The sequence below is a fragment of the Vollenhovia emeryi genome, unplaced genomic scaffold, assembly GCF_000949405.1.
Source record: "Vollenhovia emeryi isolate VEMERY1.0 unplaced genomic scaffold, V.emery_V1.0 DF939153.1, whole genome shotgun sequence".
Classification (NCBI taxonomy): domain Eukaryota; kingdom Metazoa; phylum Arthropoda; class Insecta; order Hymenoptera; family Formicidae; genus Vollenhovia; species Vollenhovia emeryi.
Genome location: NW_011967213.1, coordinates 1396095 through 1418640, shown reverse-complemented (window position 1 = coordinate 1418640; position 22546 = coordinate 1396095). Strand labels below are relative to the sequence as shown.

The 22546-nt window shown below is 41.9% G+C and overlaps 1 non-coding gene across 1 annotated transcript; it reads right to left on the bottom strand.

Annotated features, from left to right (window-relative positions):
- Window positions 1–374: 374 nt before the first annotated feature.
- On the bottom strand, window positions 375–449 carry Trnap-cgg. Its single transcript has one exon. It is a non-coding gene; the product is annotated as a tRNA-Pro (tRNA).
- Window positions 450–22546: the final 22097 nt, after the last annotated feature.

The window sequence follows — 22546 nt, the reverse complement described above, 5'->3', positions numbered from 1 at the left end:
CAAACCGATAATATGAGCAGGCAGTCGTGAAACGATAATAATTAATTACACGTTTACGCAAAGACGGGAATTTCTACGGTGAGTACTCGCGTGCTGTTACATCGTAATAACCAAAGTGCCACCTATGTCAATGTCGTAGTATAATTGCACGGCTTTACACAGGTTGCTTTAAGGAATCTGATCTTAATTTTAAACACAGATATTATTTATTCCCAAAACGCACCACGTTGTAAACGATAGAAAATATGAAAAGATTGATTTGCCTGATAAAGAGCATAATAGATATCTAAACAACCGTCAACGTGTTTTATTAACAACATCAGTGATTTTTATTGACCGTATCTGGCAATTAAAATTCTTATTGCGAAAAATATTACCCCAGCCAGGATTCGAACCTGGGACCTCCCTCAATCCGTGACGGGCGTCTTAGCCAGCTCGACCACTGGGGCTGTTAATAAAAATCACTGATGTTGTTAATTACTGCTGACGACTTTTAAGAGTATTCTTACTAGGTGTTTTATTAAATTTAAAATAAACGTAGATACAAATGTGGAACTAAATTTAATACATTATAATTGTTTTTTTATATTACCTTTTATCTTCATACATTCTTACTAAATTGGTAGATATTATTTCAATGCAATTTCTGATGATTTTTTCAAACTCTCAGTTTTTTTTATTAAATTTTATCTTGTCAGTATCATTCTCCTTCGAGCAATTATATGTAAATTTTCTTCTTTCAACCTTTGGTTATTCTCTAACCTTGTTTAAGTATATTTTTTCACAAACTGTCAAAATTTACATGCGGGGCGAAGCATGGCTTGAATCTGAAAGAGAAGTTAAGCACATCGCGCTTTGAGAAAACCAATCAACATTGCGGAAAAGATACCTCAACTGTTCGATATTAACCTCGACCCTCGCGCCGGTAACATCTCTTTTTTAGAAAGGGATAGAGATAGATAGACATTATCTTTCCTCCTTAGTCATCCCTTCTCCAAATTTAGTTTCTTCGGTTTGACGCGAAATTCGTGCGTGTAAACCGCGCCGGTCGGAAGGGATCACGTTCGTTGTTCGTTGCGGTTCGCGGGCGGACAAAAAGCGACTCCCGCGCGTCACATTGCGCCGGCTCTCAGGACGGAAAGATGAGTGAAAAGAATCGGCCGCGGAGCGGGTAACCGAGCGAGCGGGGCAGGTAGGAGGTCCATTTGCTGAAATAATGATAACCGCGTAATGAGACGACGGCCGCGTCGGTGGCGGCGGCCGGGAGAGACGGAGCTTGGAATTATTAGCCGCGTTTCCCGGTATCGAGAGGCCGAAGGGAGCGTTTCCCCGTCCCCGTTGTACCGCGCAAACGAGTGTCATCGGTAGGTACTCGTAAAAACGGGGGGACGCGCGGAAAAAGAGGCTAATACCAGGTGGGGGGGGGGGGGTATTCGCGAAGGAAGGATTCCGTCCGCTGTGACCGGGACCTTACGAACTGGTGTACCGTCGCATTCTTTTCGCGTGCGCGCGAGCAACAAGCGAACGTAAATTTCTGCGCTTCTTTATGCCCGGCCGGACGTTTAAAATCCACTTTGGCCTGTCCGGTCGCGCACAATAGGACCACCCAACGGAGAGGAATCGTTTGCGGGAGGAGCTTTCGGTCGGCCGATTAAAATTATATGTCGTTCGTTCCCCGGCGATGCGGGAACGTCGCGTGATAACTCGACAAGTAATTGCGCCCATTTCATTTCTTCTGCCTACTCTTTCTGTTTTATAAGCGATCACCTCGCTGGGAGAACGGGGAACTTAGACCGACATATTCCTAATGGGTTGAATTTTTTATTCGAACGAGTGTTTATTCAAAACAACCTCGTTAAACAGATATATACCATTTCTCAATAGTTTGTCAATCCTTTTTACGGGGAGAATTAATACAAAAATGACCTAATATATATTTTAAACATTCAAGACATATATTTTGAGAAATCCATGGGAGCAAATTTTAAAATTATTTAAAGTACGACTTCGTAGTCTTCTTAACAAGAAAATTTATAGATTTTTGTAAATGTTTGTCCCTTCGATACATCGCTACGCGATTTACACCGCAAATTCATCTAGCACGATTCGCTGTTGAGCCGTCTTAAAGATGGCCTGCTCGATCTACATTTGTCTACATTTGGTACATGTTCGAGCGCGACGAGAAGTCCTTGAGACGGCGCGATGGGACTGTATTTTCCTTCGATGAAGGGCAGTGGAGTATCACGCTAGAGTGAGAGGGCAGGAGAGAGGGATGGAACGAGGGGGGATAACGCGTTTTTAATGCGCGTCGTCGAGCATTACGATTTCAAACGCAGTAATAGAGGGACCTCCGCACGCGGAATGCTCATTCTTGTTAGGGCGTACTCGACGTTCGCGCGCGCGTTTCGCATCCCGTTTGTAATGCGCGTTTAATTGTGCGCGCGGAGGCCGCGACTTAATGAAGGGAATCAATCTTGCTCGCGCCGTATTCATCTCAATTCCAAGCGCTGCGCGCCCGCCGCGTTTTGTTCTCCATTTCAATCATCGGGACGATTCAAACGATTCAGCCCGACGAACGCGTCTAATCGCGCGCGGTTCATCTAGGATCGCCCGAGGGATTCAAATGCAGCAGCAGTTATTTTTCCCGAAAAAATTTAAGAACATTGTCTCAATTATCCGAGATTCGAGGCAAGTCCTGTATTATGAGAGAGCGTAAAGAATTATTTAACGCCAGTTCATGATTAACCAATGTAGAAAATTGCTAGACGACGCTTGGCTGGCAAATTCTAATTAAAGAAATTCATTGCGAAAAATGTCTCAGTGGTCGAATTGGTGAGATTCCCGCCTAGAGTGTACGGCGGTTCAGGTTCATACCCTGGCTGAGTAGATATTTTTCGCAATGAATTTCTTTAATTAGAATTTGCCATCTAAGCGTCGTCTAGCAATTTTCTATATTAATTATGAGATAGAATTCTAATATGAGATAGTAGGTTTTCAACGTTCAAATTCAATCACAAATCTTTTTTCGCAGCGATTACACGATCTAACAATGAATTTTCCACTAAACAAATTTCACTCCAAGGGCAATAAATTCATGGTGGAACCAACAGATGATGCCTATCGCTTTTGCAGAAACTCCGCTGTCTTATATTAAGAGCCTATCTCACAGCAGGGGGCTTTGATCCTCTAACAGTAAGAAACGCAGAGAATCAATTGTAGACTCAATTCGTCGTCGCGAGATATTTTACATTCGAAGATAATCTCGCGTTAACAATCGGCGATATTGTATGACCTAAAAATGTCCGTTGTCTGTAATGGAGAACGTACTTATTTTTAGCTCGAGCGATTTATTATTTTCGGCCACGCTCGGTGAAGAATTATCGCGTTATTCGGTGCAGCGGCGGGCATGCATGCAAGGCTATTGGAAAGACAGGCGCATTGTACCTGCGAAATCGATCTGGGCAGCCTTCGCCGACGCGTTTTCGCAACGCATATATGCGTGGGTCTCGTTTCATGCAGCGGCGATAATGCGGAGAAGGTGAAAGGGAGGATGAAAGGAGGTGCAGCCGGGCAAGGTAGAAGCGAGGAATTTCTATCTGCTGACGGTCCACTTTTGATGCTTCCTATCACTTTCATTTCCAACGAATTATTATATTTTTTTTCGAAACGCGCGTATTAATTATCTGCTTCAGATTAACAATACTAAACGACAGACAGATTCGCAATTTGTATAAAAAGTCAGAGTCTTACTTGGAAAAGGCGCTAAACCTAATATTACAAAAACAAATTATTAACGTTACAAAGAGCACCGTTGCATTCGTGACATTTGAAATATTTTTATTAACAATAAGTTAAAATCTTTACGATATGCTGAGTACACATTACGCGAAATGTTATCAGTGAGGAAGTGTGAATCGTGGTATTTCTTTCCTGGCACCTACCTATCGGGTTTAATGCCCTTTCCATGTAAGCCCACAAGAAGGCCGAGTGCGCAAATATTATTATTCGATTCGATCGAGAGGAATTGCAAAGTGCATTATAATGCCGATCGTTTCTCGAAGAAGTGCATCGCGCCTGTCGCCGTGGCGATAAACGAGTTTATCAACCGCCTCACAATTAGCCGCTCTTCATGGAGGCATTTCAGCGTGGGCACTGTCGCTCTAACGGGTCGTGTGTCGTGGCGGTGAGAGATGACAGATAGGAAAAGAGAGAAAGAGAGAACGGGAGAGAGGAAGAAAGAGGGGACGAGAGAATAAGAGAAAGAAAATTGGCGCGTAGGGAGTGCAGCGAAAGGACAAGGAGGCGGACGCCTCCGACGGATATTTCTGTGACATCGAGACGCTCGTAAGCTACTTAGGACTCGGCTTAGCCACGGTCATCCGTAGGTGTGTACGCGGCTTTACTCCATAACGACGTCCTTGCACCTTCCCACACGGAGGACGTTTTATAGCGCCAACGTGCGCTCGTTACGCTTTCGCTCGACGGTGCACCATGCCGCGTTATTGGGAACGAAAATCAAAGCGGCGGATCTTTCTGATGTTGGAACAGGACTACTGAACAGATAGGAATAAAATGGGAAAAAAGAACAGGCGTACAAATAGTTTGAGATATTTAATGATATTCATATATTATTTTGTAGGAATAAAATTTGTACGCGATAAAATAACACTTACAACTTGTTAGTAGCAGTGTTCAATGTAATTAAACAGTTAAGTAACATACGTTAACTTTAATGTCGGGGATGTAAATCTAATAACAATTTATGTTGCTGTATAATAGAATTATAAGCAACGGAAGTAATTATATAAATAATTGATTGATAAGAAGGAAGAATAGACGCGAGACGAAAATACGAGACATATGATGACTTTAGGTATAAGTTTGATCTTTTTTAAGAAAATATGAAAGGAAGTGTTAATGGACGAAGAAAAGGCGAATTCAAGTTTGGGTAAACAGAGCTGCGTAATTCACATGTATATGTATTTAATCATTGGTGTATCATCGCGACACATATCATTTCGCGTTTCGCTGTAAACTTATGTAATCGCGCCGCTGCGAAGCGAGACGGGATGGGTTTTTGCGAGTTCCGCGGGCATTTCGCGCGATTCTCTAAATTACGGTACGTAATTTAGAATCGCAACGGCATAAAAACGGTCATACGCTTCTGGCTACCCTAGGCGCGCGGGTATTGAAACGGCTGTAAATTACTGAGCGACTGCCGCATCGGCGCTATTGACGGCTCTAAAATGTTGCCCTGATGACTTAACTGGAAACTCTAAACCAGTTCCTAATGACTTTTTGCGGTGGGACGGAGCGACTGGCGACAAAGACGAGAAAAACATGCGGTCCACGACGGGTAAAGCACGAAGATGCGTGTTTATTACGCTGCTTCGAATGTACCGCTTGAATTATTAAGAAACGTCGTAGCATCAAAGACCAGCTGGACGGACCACCGCGGTGAAAAGGAGCGGTTGAAAACTGCGACCTGTGTGTGTTTCCACGTCATAAACTATCGACTAGCTAAAACACACATTATAGAGCAAATTTTTTCGCTAAAAAAAAGAGAGACAGAGAAATCTTGTCTCCACTCTTTATTTCAATTTACATTTATTTTATTATTTTCGGTATAATTTGCATTACTTTAATTATTCCAAAAAGTAGACCGAATCTTTTGAAATCCATTTTCAATATTTGTAAAAGCAATAGCCATTAAGGAATGAGGGAGGAAGAGGAGACGAGCGAGAGCGAGAAAAGAGGGAAAAATAATTGGCAATCTTGTGCAAATTATTTCGAGGCGAAAAAATCGAAGGCTAAATGCTTTCGCTTCCGTTTAATATAACTGAGACTAATACGATGTTGGTTTCTTTGAAATTGGCAATCATTTCGACAAGTATCGGAGCCCAAGGTTACATCGCGGGTAAATATCTCCCGTGAAATAGTTTATACAGTCGTCCCCTGCTGCGTCGATAATCCCTGAGTACCTGACATATTTTTTACGACAAGTTGGCGAAAGAACGTTCATATTTTTATAGATTTCTACTACATTAGCATCTCAAGTTGAATTTGTTTTATTAAAGCAATTTGAATACATTAATATACATGATTTTCTGTTTTTTATTGGTATGCGAAATTCATATTCGACTTAATCGAGATATTTGAATAAGAAGTAAAGCCAACTCTTACATGACTTTTTATACATTTAGCACATTTTAACATATGTAATTTCAAGTTATTGAACCGTTAAAATTAGCAGATCATTATTATTAGCAAAAATAATTTTCTTCGCGTTAATAATCGCCGGAAAGCGACGACGGAAAACAAGCCAGTGGCTCACGGTATTGCGGAGATCACCGTCCAAGTTTAGCGGGGACGAGGAAAGATAGAGGAAGTGGAACACGTCCGCGCGCAGCAATCCCGTATGCGAGTTATCTCGCGCAGTCTAAGGTCGAGGGTCGTTCCTCTTCTCGACGAAAAGTGAGCCATTCGCTGCCTCGTGCATCCTCGTGCGCGCAAAGACATAGAAACGGCAGCGCTGTCGATACCATAAGGTCAAAGGTCGCCGTGGTCGTTGCGAAGCACATCCACCGCGAGGTTCACGGTTTCATCCCGAGGACGATGGCCCGTTTCTCGGATCCGCGAACTCCGGTAAACCGGCACGGCGAACCAGAATTTCCGATTCTTACCGATCGACCAGTCTCTCGTCTCTCGTTGCGATTGACAGTATTATCTTTCTGTTGTCGAAATTGATAAGCTTAAATAAAGGAACGGTCTTTTTAACAGTTTCTTTCTGCTATAAATACCACGGTACGACTATTAGGTCCACTTTCTGTCGGCCCTTTGATCTTTTCGGTCCCGATCACCCGCCATGTCTTTGATCCAAATCCAACGGCGTATGTATGTGTACGTTCTGTAGTTGTATGCGTGGTAATGTATCAAGGCTACACTGCCACACATAAAACTTTTCTCTCATTGGCTGGACCAACAAAACGTCAGATGCGCAGAAGGGATCGGCGCAAAGCGAAACGAACGACGGAGTGGACCTACTAGTTATACTATGTAAATACTAGGTGCGCTACTAAAGGCTATTATAGTCGCTAAAAGATTAATACATAATTTGCATTTAATTCTCTAATACTCTATTCGCTATACCGCATACGCTATTTCTTCTTTATCTAACAGTATGCACACATGTCGTCTCTTTCGGATATCATGCAAATTGAACGACCGTCGGAGGCTAAGGTCGAAGCTAAAGGTCGGTCGCGAATAGCACGACGAAAACGATCGCTCCACCCTGCGGGAACGGCAGCGGCCGCAAGACACGTGTCGAAGGTCGAAGGTGGCGACGACTCGGTACTGTACGCCCACTTCCAGGTTGCACGTCACGGAGGTGGATATCGCTGTATGATTGATAGGTCGATGCGCGCGCGTGTCTCGCCCCGGGCCCCGGGCCCCGGCGCGGTACCCCACGCGGGCGCGTGCAGGCGACGAGGAGAAGAGAGGTCCCCTCCTTCCGTACAAAGAGAAAGGGGGAAGAGACCTCTCGGCGCGCCAAGTCATAAGGTTAACTATTGTGGTGTACACGCCGCGGAGACACGACTACCACGCGAGCGGACCCGGCGGGGTGAAAGTTTACGCCGCGCGTTTCTCTCCCCCTCGGGCACGCGCGCGTGCAACGCGCGGCCCCCGCCGAAGATGACGCGCGCCTTCGATGTGGTCTTGCGGTTCCGCGTGCGGTTTCTGTACACACACATCTCATTACTTGCCTTACGCTCAAATTGCTCGACACACGTCTTATTACTTACAATCGTAAATCGCCGAGAATCTTTCATTCGCGATATTCAATTAACGCTTCCTGTAAACATATCGTGTTAAATCCATTATCTCGGGGGTAATAATGGTAATAATGGCTACGTTGTGATTAGTGTGGCGATTGTAATAAAATGTTGGTACGTAACTGTCGCTGTAAACTGCGCTGTGGTATTGGCAATGTATATACATCGGGAGCCAATATTCTACTATGAAATTTAATAAGAACGTCTTAACGGAATTATCTGACATAGTGCGTATCTACACCCAGAAAAAAGTTTCTTTGAAATCAAATAAATTTTCTTTCAATTTTGACCTTACTAGGCTTTTAGTTTCAAAAAAGTTATTTCTTTACCTTAAATCAAAATTTTATTTGATTAAGACTGAAATTTCTTAAAAAATTCATGTCTATTTTTCTAATCTAGTAAATGTTTTAGTAGAAGTAACTAAAAATGTAGTAGATTTACAGAAACGTGATTTCAACGTACTTATCTCATTTGTTTAACCTGAATAAATCCTTTTTTTTTCTGGGTGTAATGAATTAGTGCGACACATTTGTCTATATAATGTTTTTAAAATATAAAGATTAAATTTTTCATTTTCATTCTTTTTGAGGAATTACTAAAGTAATTTATGCAAATAGCGCCTTTACCTCTATTAACCACCTGTCTTATCGTACCAGCAGATATTGACATAATTATGTTAATCGTTTGCCCTATTATAGATGGTGTTCTGATGGAAAAATATTGTCAACAGACAATATTACCCTATTTTTAACAAAATAACACACCCTAATCTTATGTTATTATTTCCGACAAATACGCATAGTTATCGCTGTAAATTGCGCTACAATTACGAGCAACTATTATCCTGCTATTTAAGATTATAGGTATATTAATACCGATATAAACGCACACATTGTATAAACCATCGAGCTACCTACAACCTGCTCGGACCGTATTCGCTATCTTGTTTCTTATTGAATTATATCACAATCCATAATTTAACTCTCTATTATTATGGAAACTATATTTTTAAAACCTGTGACATGTACGATTAAGAAAGTATTAGTTTTCGTGTAAGTATACGAGCTTGACTTCTTCCACCAAAGAAGAATTATCGTAATATTTCGTAAAACATTGTGCGCAAGGTACAAAAAGTTTAAATTAAAATTGTTTTCTTGTTTTATTGTTGGACCGTCACATACGGCTGAATTTTAAATAAATTGTAGCTCTCTTGAAATTTTATTTTTATTTATTTTTTATATTGAATTGTGAAGCATTAAATTGGGTGACTTTTTTATTCACCTTTATTGTGCTATCAGGAAAAATTAAACGATAAACATATAAGTAATTTTACTGCACTGTTTTCAATATTTGATCTTGTTTACCGTCCCGAGACGAGAGGAGGCATCTTGCGTCGTCATTGTGTGGAAATGATTACGCGGAAGATTTCGCATCTCTCATTTGTCTCGTACGAGGTTTGCGTGTACTCCGGAATGTCGCTCCTGCGGCGAAGTACCAGTCCAACTAAACGCTTCTCAGTTAATTGACCGAAGTGCCTAATTAATTAAACGCTGTCCCCGTGGCGCATTTGCTTAATTGCTAAGCTCCGTCTCGCGGTCAACGAACGTTTCGTTTATGAACGCTGCTCGTATAATTTTTTGGCCCCGATCTGTCGCGCGGATTGCGTGCATCTCTTTATCGTAGACGCGGAAATAGAACACGATGATGTAATCTCTAGTTTTTACGCTTGAATTCTAACAGGAAATTAACTTAATTACAATATCTGTTACGAATAAAAGGATATATTCGCGATTATCATTACAAATATTAAGTATAAAAGAGAATACAAGCAAATGATTACCAAATTCGTTTAAATTACAGACTAAATAAAAATTTAACTTTGACATCTCCTGAGAGGAGTAGCGGAATAATAAAAGTGTGATAAAAACATTGTAATAGATGTTTGAAAATGATTATGGCACACGCGACACTGTACATACAAGAAATTCTGGCGGTGTCATGAACAAGACGCGCACAATTTAATGTGCGGTTACGACACGAAGGCTACGTTTTGCCGCGCGATCGCATTAATTTCGTAATTTAAATGACGCTTACCACGACCCTCTTCAGAACCCTGCCCTCTCCCGACACCGTGGGCAATTCATAGCGCGAGAATCCCCGCAGCGGATTACAATAGCGGCTCCAGTTTCCAGCGCAAACTCACTCGTATTCCACATGCGACGTAATTAATAGCAGCGACGGGGTCATCTGAAATACCAGAAGGATGTGTCCGCGAGTTCTTAAGGCGAATTTATACGTCTCGCTTTTAATGATCGCCCAAACGAACGCTTTACAGTTAAGAGAATGATCGTAAATGTGTGCGTCGTTAGGGATAACTTATTGAGATCAAATAACGCAGTGCACGCTGCACTTTCATGGACACTCGCGTCTTCTCAAAAGGATCAGACACAAGTAACGATTAAAAGTACCTTCGTAAAATCATTACTAACGTAATTAAAAGCATATAACACATCCGGTGTTGTATTATTTCTCTGTTAACGGATTCACTCATTGCTTGAACGAAGCTACACGAATCTGCTTTTATAATAGCCATACGCGACGACGCCGAGCGGAATCGAGCGAATTGAATGTTCGATCCTCGCGCTAAGCGCGATACGCGCTTTAATCTTATTTGTATACCGGGATTCGATGGAATTAATGGCCACGCCCCGTGCGAGCGCGATCTGTTCGATTTCCGGGGCCGCGGTCCCGGAAGAGAACCTCTCCACGCGTGTGTGCGCGCGCTCGGGAGAGCACGCGGGGCCGACGCACTCGTGCGATGCAATGCGGGATGTATCCAGGGCTCTGGAATGCGGCACGGGGACGCGACGCGGCAAATATACCTGCCAGGATCCGAGCGATCCTGAGAACGGGGAGAGGAAGTCGGGGCCCCGATAGAGCCGGACCGAAGGGCAGTCTCACCGGTGGAAGAAGGTCAGGAAAGTTAAGAGCGAAGTTAATTACCGGCCGGCCTCGCCGGAACTACCGGCGTTCGCCGTGGTCGTCTAGGAGGGTCTCGCCGCCCGACTTTATGCTCCCGCCGGGAATATCCCGGGCTCTTTGTACGTCCAATCAAGACTCACGAGAAAGTGCGGTCTGTTTTCGCGAACGAAATCGTACGAGAACTTTTAAGGCTAGAACCTGGACCTAGCATCGTGAACACAGGCCTTTAGAAACCTTGCGTTAAGAAACACTCCGTATAAACTCTCCAAGTTGTGAAATAATTGATGCAAAACAGGCTATCAAGGCTCAACACTTGAGAGAGTTAAGAACTTGGATTCGCCGTCTTATATTGGGTCATCCCCATGCATAAATAATGCGGTATAAAAAGAAGCGTGAGCTCTTTAGCTTAAAACCGAGAGACTCTTATCGCCACGGAATTGAAAATTTAAGATTAAGATGGGAAGAGGTAGTAAATGATGAAAAATATTTTTTTCGTGAGAATTGAAATGTCAATTTTTTTTGGTGTCATTTCAGAAGTATCTCTAAAAACCGCAGTATACTTGTGGGACGACTCCCATTTTAATATTCGACGCGAAAGATATCGAATGTCGTAGGACTCGCGCATAGCGAGCGACATAACAATTTATTTGTAACGTTCCTTTCACGTATGCTTTTAAAAATCCTGGGAGAAATTAATCATTCGGGCGTGCGGTGCAATTATTTCACGTCGGCGAAAGAAAATCGCGACCGGGAAAATTTTGCGTTACTTTGTACGCAAGACCGATCGTGTTTTCCCGATACGCAACGGTCAATATTGCATGAATGACTTGGCTGTTACTTAGGCGTCCAGCAACGAGTTCGACATGCTCGTTAATCTCCGTCATTACACGTGTCAACATAGTATAACGAATACGGCGAAAGGGTTAATAATGTGCACAATACAAGCAGGAAAGACGAACAAACGCCTATGATTTCTCGACGTCGCGGAAATGTCATAATAATCACTCGCATAAAACATAGTGGACTGCAAGGAGTATGACTTTCGTAAGTGGCACATTGAATCTCAATAATGGGCGCTTATTAAAGTATTCCATGATAGATATGTGAAGAAGAAACTCAACATTTTCAGAATTACTACTGGAGTGATATAAAATAAAATTTGTGTCGTTAGATTCTTCTCTTCTGGCTTATTAATTAGTAAAAAGACCTTATTATTTAACGTTTTCTTTATATCAATTATTAGATACACAGATATATACAGAATATACAGATTATTAGTGTGCACCCGCATGTAATTTGATTGAAGCCATCCGAGAGAGAAAGTTGCGAGTTTTCTTATTTCGGCGGCTGGGCTTTTTGGAGTGGATAACAGTTAAATAATCGAGCGACTCCGATGTAATCGCCGGGCGCAAGATTTCACGGATGAATTTATAACGTGCAGGCCATTTAAATTGGAAAGGAGTTTCGGCCAGTGCTGGAGAAGTATTATACAATCGGTCAGGCTAATGGTGCAAAAGAAGCCGTGATATTTCGTGGCGGTAACGTAACGGCTTGTCGCTCGGCGCTAATCTTCATCAATTCACAAGATCGATAGTGCGTACCCTTATTTCTTTTCCAACGCTAATTATCACGTGACGGGAAAGCAAATCCCTTGGCCGTAATTTGCGGCGGCTTATAATTACGCAAAGATCGTAATGCTAATAGATAGTGTTCTGTGTATAAAACCAGTTAAACTATTTTGATTGACCTTTTAATGCTCATCCTCAAATTATATAATGCACGAATTATCAATCATGCTAGAGACGATTTATGATCGACTTTTCGTTTAATCCCCCCAGAATATTGATTGCATGAACGTCGGTTATAGATCAAGGGTTACTTTCTTTTCTCACGATCGTTTCATGAAATATCGTCTTATAACTTTCCTTTAGCTGCATTTTGAATGCATGCGAGGTATTTCCGCGACATTAGACGACGACATTCGATAGCCTAAATTGATTTATGCGAGCACGCGCAGTTATCGTTTCGCGAACGTAAAATGGAGAACGCGGAGGAGGGGAGAGGGCATGATGAGAATTTCAGTCCGCCAGGAATGAGACGGGTTACGTAATTCTTCGTGGTGCAGAGGATCCGAAGTCGCCGGAGCGTCCGTCCGCGTCCACGAGAGGACTCAGCTTTCTCCTCCGCGCGAACTTACCGCCGGCGGCACATTAAAAAGATCGATGAGACGGTATTCGCGGTCGTGGCCGTCCAACACACAGTTGTGCGCCCTGCTTAAACCACCTCGCAGCAACCGGTCATCGCGAGTGCACAATCATTAGAATTCCATTTTACGCAATTTACTCCGAATGCCATTAGGCACTAAAGATTAAATTAGAAATTGAAAATATCATTTTATATAACAAGTCTGTATAAAGGAAAACCCCTTTTAAGATTGATCCGCTGTTAACTGGACGTAAGAAGCTAGCAGTCGTTTTCACGTATCATTTACGGAAATTGTTTACGGTTTATTTTAATATAGTACTTTAGTTAATTATGATCAACATGTCATGTGTCATGATAATATCGCGAACAATTTGCAGAAAGTTTCTTTACGCAGTGTGGAGTCACATATCTCGGTAATGTTATACATAATGTATAATAGTTTGCACAAGTTGCGATAGTTTTTCACATATCGTAGAAAAATTATTATATTATATATTAGAAAAATTGTTAGATTATCGAACAGTGCAAATCATCGCCTTTAGCAATTCTTTAAAGTTATCTTATCTGCGGCATATGACAATGTGCTTATATTACTAACAATTGTTAGTTAATAAGTATTCTCAAAAATGAATTAATGATATTTATTAATTCATAGAACAATTGTAAAGAAATAATAATTTATTCTTATCACTGCATAGAAACAGTACGAAACAAATCTTACATGTATATCATTTCTGGAGAAATAGAAAGAAAAACATTTAATACTAAATTTCAATAAGATCAATTTTTATAACGACTTCGGTAATTTTGAAAAAGAGATTTTTGCACTCAGCACATACTTAAAAACCTTAACAAGAAAAATGTTGACTTTAAAAGTCTTTAGTTAATTATGCGTTTATTGAAAACTTTTATATCATTTAAGAGAAACTTGTGTCACATATGAGAATAAGTCGGATTCAGGAAACCATTGTTGAAGACTGAAATGTCTTTCGACTTGGAGTCGAAAGGGTCAAGTCCTTGTCGGTCAGCCAGTGCATCGTTGCATGACGAACTCGTAAAATGCGTGGGCCGCATTATGTACTTGGTGCATATATTAATTTATGTTTGCCGCCGTTTGCGCAGACATGAATATGAAAATGACAGACGCGTTGCGTCAAGAAACGCTCGCTCGTGAAGGTTCTGGTCTTAGATAAGTGCAGGGTTGGCGACAGAACAAATGATCGTTGACGGGGACGTCATGTCGTGGCCGCTTTTCATCACGCTTCATAAACTTGTTGAATCAACCTAAGTCTAGGGACGACTCGTCTTTCAGCAAACGGTAGTTTGAAGTGCAAAATGATGCGTTAAAGGGTAATTTTAAGATGTCAACGAGTATCATAAAAGATTTCTTTCGATAATACGTTGCATATGTAATGTAGTTTATTTATTTATAAACTTCAGATTCGATACAATCGAATAAATTTCATCAATTTGAGTGACTAAAACTCAGGCGCAATATTTTGTAACTGTAGATTAAAGGATACGCTCGCAATTCCGAGAACTGAAATTGTTCGTCGTTGATGACGATCAGATTTTCCGTGCAGAGCAAGCGCTCGCACAGCCACGGTGGTCTCGAAGCTCGTGCCACAATTAATACTGCAGGAAGTGCAGCGAAGGAACGCGTGTACGTGTACTGGCACGCACACACCCCTGAGGCACGGAGGATAATATGTGTTCTAGATAACGAGCACCGTACCGTCCTGTACGGACTTAACTCTATTTACATAAAGGCATTAATTAGAATATTATAGTTTCGCGTAACGCGCTGTTCGCCCTCATCTCTTCCTCTGTACCCTCGCGCTGTTTCTTTTCACCTTCCTACTTCCTCTCTTTCCTACACCAATGAAGACTTAACAAGACGTAACTGTGCAAATGACTTACGCACGAGAATACTTTGCGTGTCGTCCAGCAAAAGATTCACAATGGAATACTGGATATATTTCGGTTAAGCTTATAATAAATCGCATAATAAAAAGCCTATGACGATTGGGCTGGATCTTTGTGCCTAATATCTTTGCGTATACATCTTTCTTCAACATAGCAATTGCACATCGATACCTTGATTGAAACACAATATTAAGCTAAAAAGGAAATAGTATACCTAATTAATTTGACAATCAATTTAATAATGACTGATTAAACACCATTAAGAAATAATTTGTAAATAATTATTGCGAAAAAACCATTAACGTTTACGAATAAACTATTTAACATTTTAAAGATTGACACACGAAGGTAAAAATAAAATTTACAGGTTCCTATAATTGAGATATACTACCGTTCAGTAAATTTAGAATGTTATTAGAACAGAAGCGGCAAATTTCTCTATTAAAATCTGTTATGTCGTATCGTGTAACACCGTTCGCAGTTAAATAAAATCGCGAATTCCGCCACGCCGTTACGCGGAGTTGCACTGAAATCCAACCGAGTTACGCCGTCCGCGTATTAAATTAAATTTTCGTATGTCCCGGAATAGCCGTTGAGACGGAATTATGTAGCGTGAAATTTCCGATGCCACCGAAAATGATTGCCGGCCGTACACAATGGCGCGCCGATCTGCTCCCCAAGTCCGTTACAGCCGCGAAACGCCACGGCAAGGTATTATTGACACGGCATAACATTTCTGTAATGACCGTCCGTAGAAATAAGCCGCAGTCAATGGGCCGATCGATCCACGAATTACCGAGTCCATTACCGAACACTTCCTCGAACCCATATTTCTCCTTCGGTGTCCATTATCGTCTCGTTCATCGACACCGAGTGAGCCGTACGAGTGACGCGCGAGCATTATCGAATATTCGCAAAAATCATCGCAGCTGTCTGATCGACGTGAAAAAATTTGCTCGACCCTAGCGAAAGGTGCCCTAAAAAAGCAATTTGGACTTTTAATAAAATCGCTCGCATTAAATCTTGCTTGCACTCTTTATGAATCTAACGAAAAGCGAATTGATAGATATTTCATCTTTCTATATAACTTTAAAATATATAAAATTAGTTATTTTTATACATTACGCAGTAAAAAATCGCGTGCTGAAATGTTAAAAATTTTTTTTGTGTTACCAAGATTTGATTATTATTTCTATGTAAAATCAACATAAAACGGATTATATAGAGGAAAGTTTCCTGTTACAAGATAGGCTTCTAGTATGAGATGGCGGGCTTTCAACATCCAAACTCAATCACAAATCTTTTTTCGCAACGATCACACGATCTAACAATGACTTTTCCATTAAACAGATTTCAAGAGCAATACATTTATGATGAAACCGACAGATGATATCTATTAGTTTAGCAGAAACTCTGCTATCTCATAATAGGGCGCTTCCCCTCTAATGAATTTGTCGGAACCTCTTGGGCGAGACTTTTGGAATTTGTTCGCTCGGTCTTTAATGCGCGCCGCGAAAAATCGCACGAGGTTGCCGCAATCCTCGCGGCGCGCGAAAAAAAAGACTGCGCCGGCGAACAGGACCCCCCGTCGACGTGATCTTTACCGGAGAGCAAGCGGTTCTCTCCGCTGAGGTCGCGTCGCGGTCATTATGCGAGTGGCTCGTACGCGTTAAATACCGGGCCGCGGTTACAGCGAGTGGCGCGAATCGAGAAACGGGGAAGAAGGCGCGCGCGGTGTCAACGACCTTGCTTGTTCGCGCGATGATGTTCCCCGTTCGACGGTCACGTCGAGGGGGAGCACCGAACGTATGTACGAACTGAGAGGTTGGCCACTGGTCGATCTCCCGCGAGGTCATTGGACCAAGGCCGGTCCTACCTGCCGTGCACGTACGTACATGAGCTTCTTATCCTCCGCTGCGGTTACAGGGTGTCCGCGAAGTACAGCCAACGCCCACTCAACCTTTAAAGGATACTCTTTTTGTGCGCCCCGGCCAGCGGGAAGGAGAGAAAAAGAGACACCGTTGTTTTGTGACATTGCACAGCCGGCTCGAATAGGCTTGGTATTTACAGGAAATTCCCGGGTGTCGATTGTTCGCAGATAGCGAGATTATAAGTCGCCTTTTCACTGATCATCATTGTAAGCGTTGTTGACTCGGCGTTGCTCCGTTGCGAGCCTCGTTTCGCGACTGGCATAGAGAAAGTGAGGTTCGCTTTAGAGATAAGTTTGCGACTTATTAATGAATGTGTTTTCTTTTTGCTAAGATATGCTATTAATTGAAAGGTTATTCGAGATTGATTGCAAAGCCTCCACGATTGATTCAAAATTAATCTAATAATTGGTTTTTATGAAAAATATCAAGACTCAATTATCAACGTGAGAATTTGTCTCTATAGTAAATTAAATCTGATCTCTTCCACTACTTGATTACTAAAAGTAGTAACAAGATGAATTGTGCTGTCTGTGCGATGTATCTCAATGGGTGAAATGATGGCGCAAAGAGATATGCAAATTTTTATAAAAGTTAAATGCACTAGCGTAGCTTCTCAAATATATGCTCGATGAAAAAGCATAAACAAGAAATTATATTTAGGACAGGCGTTTGATTAATGCTTTATTAATTTCGGATTCTATATATCATAGATGTAAAGCAAACGTTAAGACTGAGTAAAATTTAATCGGCTGCACTTCTTTATATTATCTGGAAACAAATGCTGTTAAATAAAAAAAAATGAAGTTGCTTGAATGAAACGTTAACGTCACGGGCTGCCAAAAACATAAATCATTCGTTCAATTGCTATGGATTGTAATTTTAAGCATTGAACTAATTATCCAGATTATTAAGACCCCTATCTGGTGTTTTTCATTCATTAATACTGATGTTGTTTCGACGATTTCATTTCAATTACACTGATCTTGTTGATACAATGTCATTGTTTCTTCCTGTGTATTTACTCGAGAAAACCTATGCACCAAGAGGATAACTGATATACAAATATTCGTAACTGTTTTCACCGTCATTTGTAAAATATATCCCCTTTGTCGTTTAAATCGAGAGAGTATCTCAAAATCTCCCTTCGTTTCATTCTCACCCACGCCTCCCGCGAGATATTATACGACGCAAAGACGCGGCGAGAATTTACGAAAAGGGAGTAAAAAAACGGGCGTTTATATCGCGTAAAGCGTCAGATCGTCGCGGATATTCCCGTTTCCGCGAATCCGTCGTAACGCTAACGAGCGCGGACGCGCTTATCGTCCGATACTCCGCTCCGCGTGGCGGGAATAAAGTCCCACGAAAACGATCGCAGGCGCGACCGCAGAATTTACACGGTGCTTTCACCGCGATGAGTTATTGGCTTTTACAAAATGATCCTTAGACGGGGTCCCTATCGTATCAGTCAACGGCCTGCGCCTCGTGTGCGCTTTACGACGTGCCGGGTTTCCAGCCGGTGATACCTGTTCCCGGACACGTCGCCCGGGCGGAGCAGAGGCGTAACGAGAGGAGAAGAGGAAATTTTGGGAGTAAATCTGCAAACGTGCCCACCTCGAGAGGCCGCCTGATTTATTAGAATCAACTGCAAATAGCTTACTTCGTCGATGACTCTGGCGAGATATTTGGCGACAGAAAATGTGAATGCAAATGTAGAGAGAAAAAGGACGGAGAAAAGAAGAACGGAATTCGCCGAATCTATGAAAATGGCTGTTCACTGCAGTTATGACTTTTTCTTAAATGCGTATCGCTTGCATAAAAAAGAAGAAAAAGACATATGTGCACGCGCGATTTCCCAACGCAAAGTGTATGTGGGTTTTTACCATGTCCTGCGGTATTTTAGATATTGTGTGCTCCAAGTACACGTCGTATTTACGCCACTGCTCCCGGAATACCGCAACGAATTTATGCCATCGGTCTCGCAGGAAGCGAACGCGGGCGCCGCCAGGTTCGTCAAGATTCGACACAGGACACGGCCCAATGTTGCATCTGCATCGAATGCCAGCGTCACGCGCGGATGCTAGCATTGTAATATACGGGCGTGGATTCGAGAGCTTCGTCCGAGAGACGAAGAAAGTGATACAGAGAGCGAGAGAGAGAGAGAGAGAGGCGCTCCCGTTGGTCCGCGTTGTTGCGCCGAGGTGCAATGCCACCATTACTCTTGCCCGATGCACTTCCTGCTGCACTCCTGCTGGACGTTGGGCAGCGACGTCGATGCGCTCGCTCATTCGTCATCGCAATTAACGCGCATTAACGCAAGGTGATATTTTGTTCGCGCGGCACATCGAGAACTTGTATATTTCATAAACGGTGTCGTCTATTTGTGAAATAATGGAATGATAGATCCATTCATAAAAATGTGAGGAACTGTGAAAAGGTATTCAGTTTTCGACTTAAGAATTTAATCTTTAATTTCGGGAAACTTTGACTGAACTTTCTCAATTTCTTCCTTGAAAAAGGATTGTAAAAATTTTTTAAACTTTAGTTCCCCCCCCCCCTCTCTCTCTCTCGTACTAAACATTTACTGAAAATAACAAATTTTTTATCAAGTTCCGCTAAATTTTATTTCAAAAACGAAAAACTGCAAACGACAATTCTGTAATTTTTAATGCTAAAATCTTTAATTTAATTAATTAAAGTAAATTGTACAAAAAAAAGAGAATACTTCTAACCTTAATAACACTTAAAATTTTCGGGAGGGGGGAAATAGTATCACAAAGTACAATTTAAAAATATAATTCTATAAAATTGTAATAAAATGACGAAAGAGGGGGCTCTCTTTTCGTCGTTGTGCAGCTAAGCTTTCGTGCCAGTGATGGATTTGACTCGCGTGATAACGCGATGGTATTCTCGTTATACATAATTAACTGGTGTAACTAGGGATTGTAATTGGTCGGTAGGGCTCTTGGCGATTCCAACGACTCGTACAATTTGCAAGGCTAGGTGCGTATATTACTCCGATCTTCTCTAATGGCGAAAACAACAATAATTGTCGAGTATCGCTTGATTGCCAGGTCTGTGTTCCCATCCCCCCCCCCCCTCTCTCTCTCTCTCTTTTTCTCTCTGTTGCTGGCTTTTTACTCTCGCTGACCATTCGTCACACTTTCCGACCCTCCACAAATGCACGATTTCTTACGCTTTCTTATGATAGCAAGAGATTTATTCTCCGCGACTATCATATTTCGTTACTCACACCGCGAACAGTCCCCTCTTTTGCCCTTTTTATTCTTTCCCTCTATCAAAGAGTACAATGATATTACACTGTTGTTACTATTTTTGTAAATCATCCCTGCTTCTAGTTTGCATACCAAGCCTTCCCTCATGAGTTCTATATTTTAGCATCACTTTGTAAAAAATAAAAATTTTTGTAATTCTATTGCGACGAAGAAACGTATCGAACTTGTACGTCTAAAATGTATAATTTGCTGGAGAGACCTCGATCTTAAGAAACAGACATTATTAATTTCGATATTTTGATTCAAGAATAGATTGACTGCGTCGATCAGAAGAATCGTAGTCAGCGGAAGCACTGTTTTGAGACAATTTTAGTAGCCCCGGCAGAATTAAGTTTGATGGAGTTCTATTATTCGAGCTCGAGGTCGATAAGCGCAGCGATGGAAAAAGCAAATAACTTTATTAGCGATCGTGTGCGTCGCGTATAAACCTCGAGACTCGTTACTAAGTATAACCCCGTCGATTACTTTCAATTCCGTCTCCGTGGGCAAAATCGATTAGCGTTAATGACAAAAATGAGAAAGTCATTTATTTAATGGTATCGTGCCCTTACCCAGTTATCCCCCCTCCCTTCCCCTAGAGCGAACGGAGCAGAGGCTCGGGACTCCTGTTACCGGCTATACGGGGTCCGCTCTACTACCACGTCGTGCCCCGTCCCTAGCTTCGATCGCTCATACCGGCACGATGTCGATGATCGAAAGCACGGGGCCCCGATCCCTCGCGGGACTTGTATCCGTGTAACTTCCTACACGCGAGCGCGCGCGGCGTGTTGTAAATAATCGGCATCCGCTCGCAATAAACTCGTAATCGCGACCGAATGGCCGTGCGCCGACCGGCTCCCCATGGGATTCCACGGCTCCGATCGTGCACGCGGCCTGCGTGGCAGCTAATCGATTCCGCAACGCAATTTAAGTATCGAGCCGAACGCCATTCAAAGTATCCCCGAGAAGATGTTATCGATGGTGTACCCGGGTGGAAATCGAGGCTATTTTCCGAGGGACCTCTAACCAACGCCGGTTACGAATCTCCCCCCCCCCCAAAAAAAATTAACACGCGAACGCCGAATTATTTAATGCTATACTTGTAACTGTTTTCAGTGATACTGCACTGACTGACTTTTAGAGAGTAGATGAAAGTTCTAATACAAGTCAAAGAATTTTTATTATTTAAAGCAATTTGCGAAAATTACAAAAATATTATTTGCCGATTATAATCAGGCATTGGTATCAAATATTTGGGAAATGATATGATATCACAAAGCATTGTATCGAGCCCAACAAAGGGCATAGGACTAGTAAAGGATCACTTTTAATTGTTAGCTCAAAAGCGCTGCTATTATTTATCTTAATTGTTTTCTCTAGACGGTTCAAGCGTTTAGATTTTCGTGCGACGATGGATGCGTCCGAGATAGAAGCGTAGCAGCAATGCTCGCAGCAATGATCCATCGCTCTTTAAGGCCCCCCTCGATCTCCCGCAGGTTAAACGCTCATCTGGCCTCAGGTAGTCCGCGTGCTACGCAGGAAACCCCGACCTGCCGACTGATCTATCGCCTTGAAGGGAACAGGGGCTGTTCCGCGGGGTTTGACAGCGCGGAAATTAACATGATACGTGGGAGTATACATGTGTAGCGATAGATAGTAGTATCGAGAGACAATAACTGGCATACTAGAAATTTTATTGGTGAACGGCCGTGCAATATTGTGCCGGTAACATTTCTTCGATATACCGCGGCGTATCAATTAACGGCGTGACATTACCGGTGACAAGGCTATCAGTGATAATATTTCTTCGATACATTCCCGTTCTAACGGTTACATTATCCTTGACAAGATCGTTGTCGCTAATGTAATCTTTGACATATCATAATATGTTGATTGTTGGCGTATTATTATTAGACTGGCAAAATTGCTATTTAAATAACATAGTTTTAATACATCGTTGATTTGAAAGAGCGACAATTATTAATGTAACTAATATCTGGTAATAATTAACGGGACTGTTGATTGTTTATAACAAAATTATTTTGCACAATAAAAATTGCTATAAAAACTATTTAAAAATCGTCGAACATAAAAATTTCTTTAAAAATTATTGTGTAATAGCTTTAAATAACAAAATCTTTAAATAGAGTTTAAAAAATGTTTTGATAAAGATAGACATAAAATATAACAAAAAAGGGAGCGAAAAGACATTTTTTAATAAATTTTTCTTCGTGGCATCGATCATAACAAACGGTATCATATGCACAGCTAGCGTGCTGTTATTAAACTGTCAATCATTGACCAAGCGGCGCCAAGGCGAAGCTAACCATTTACCTGTTGTATCTGGCCTATCGTTACATAGATCTGTGAAAAATGTTTGGAGGAAATCGCGTCATTT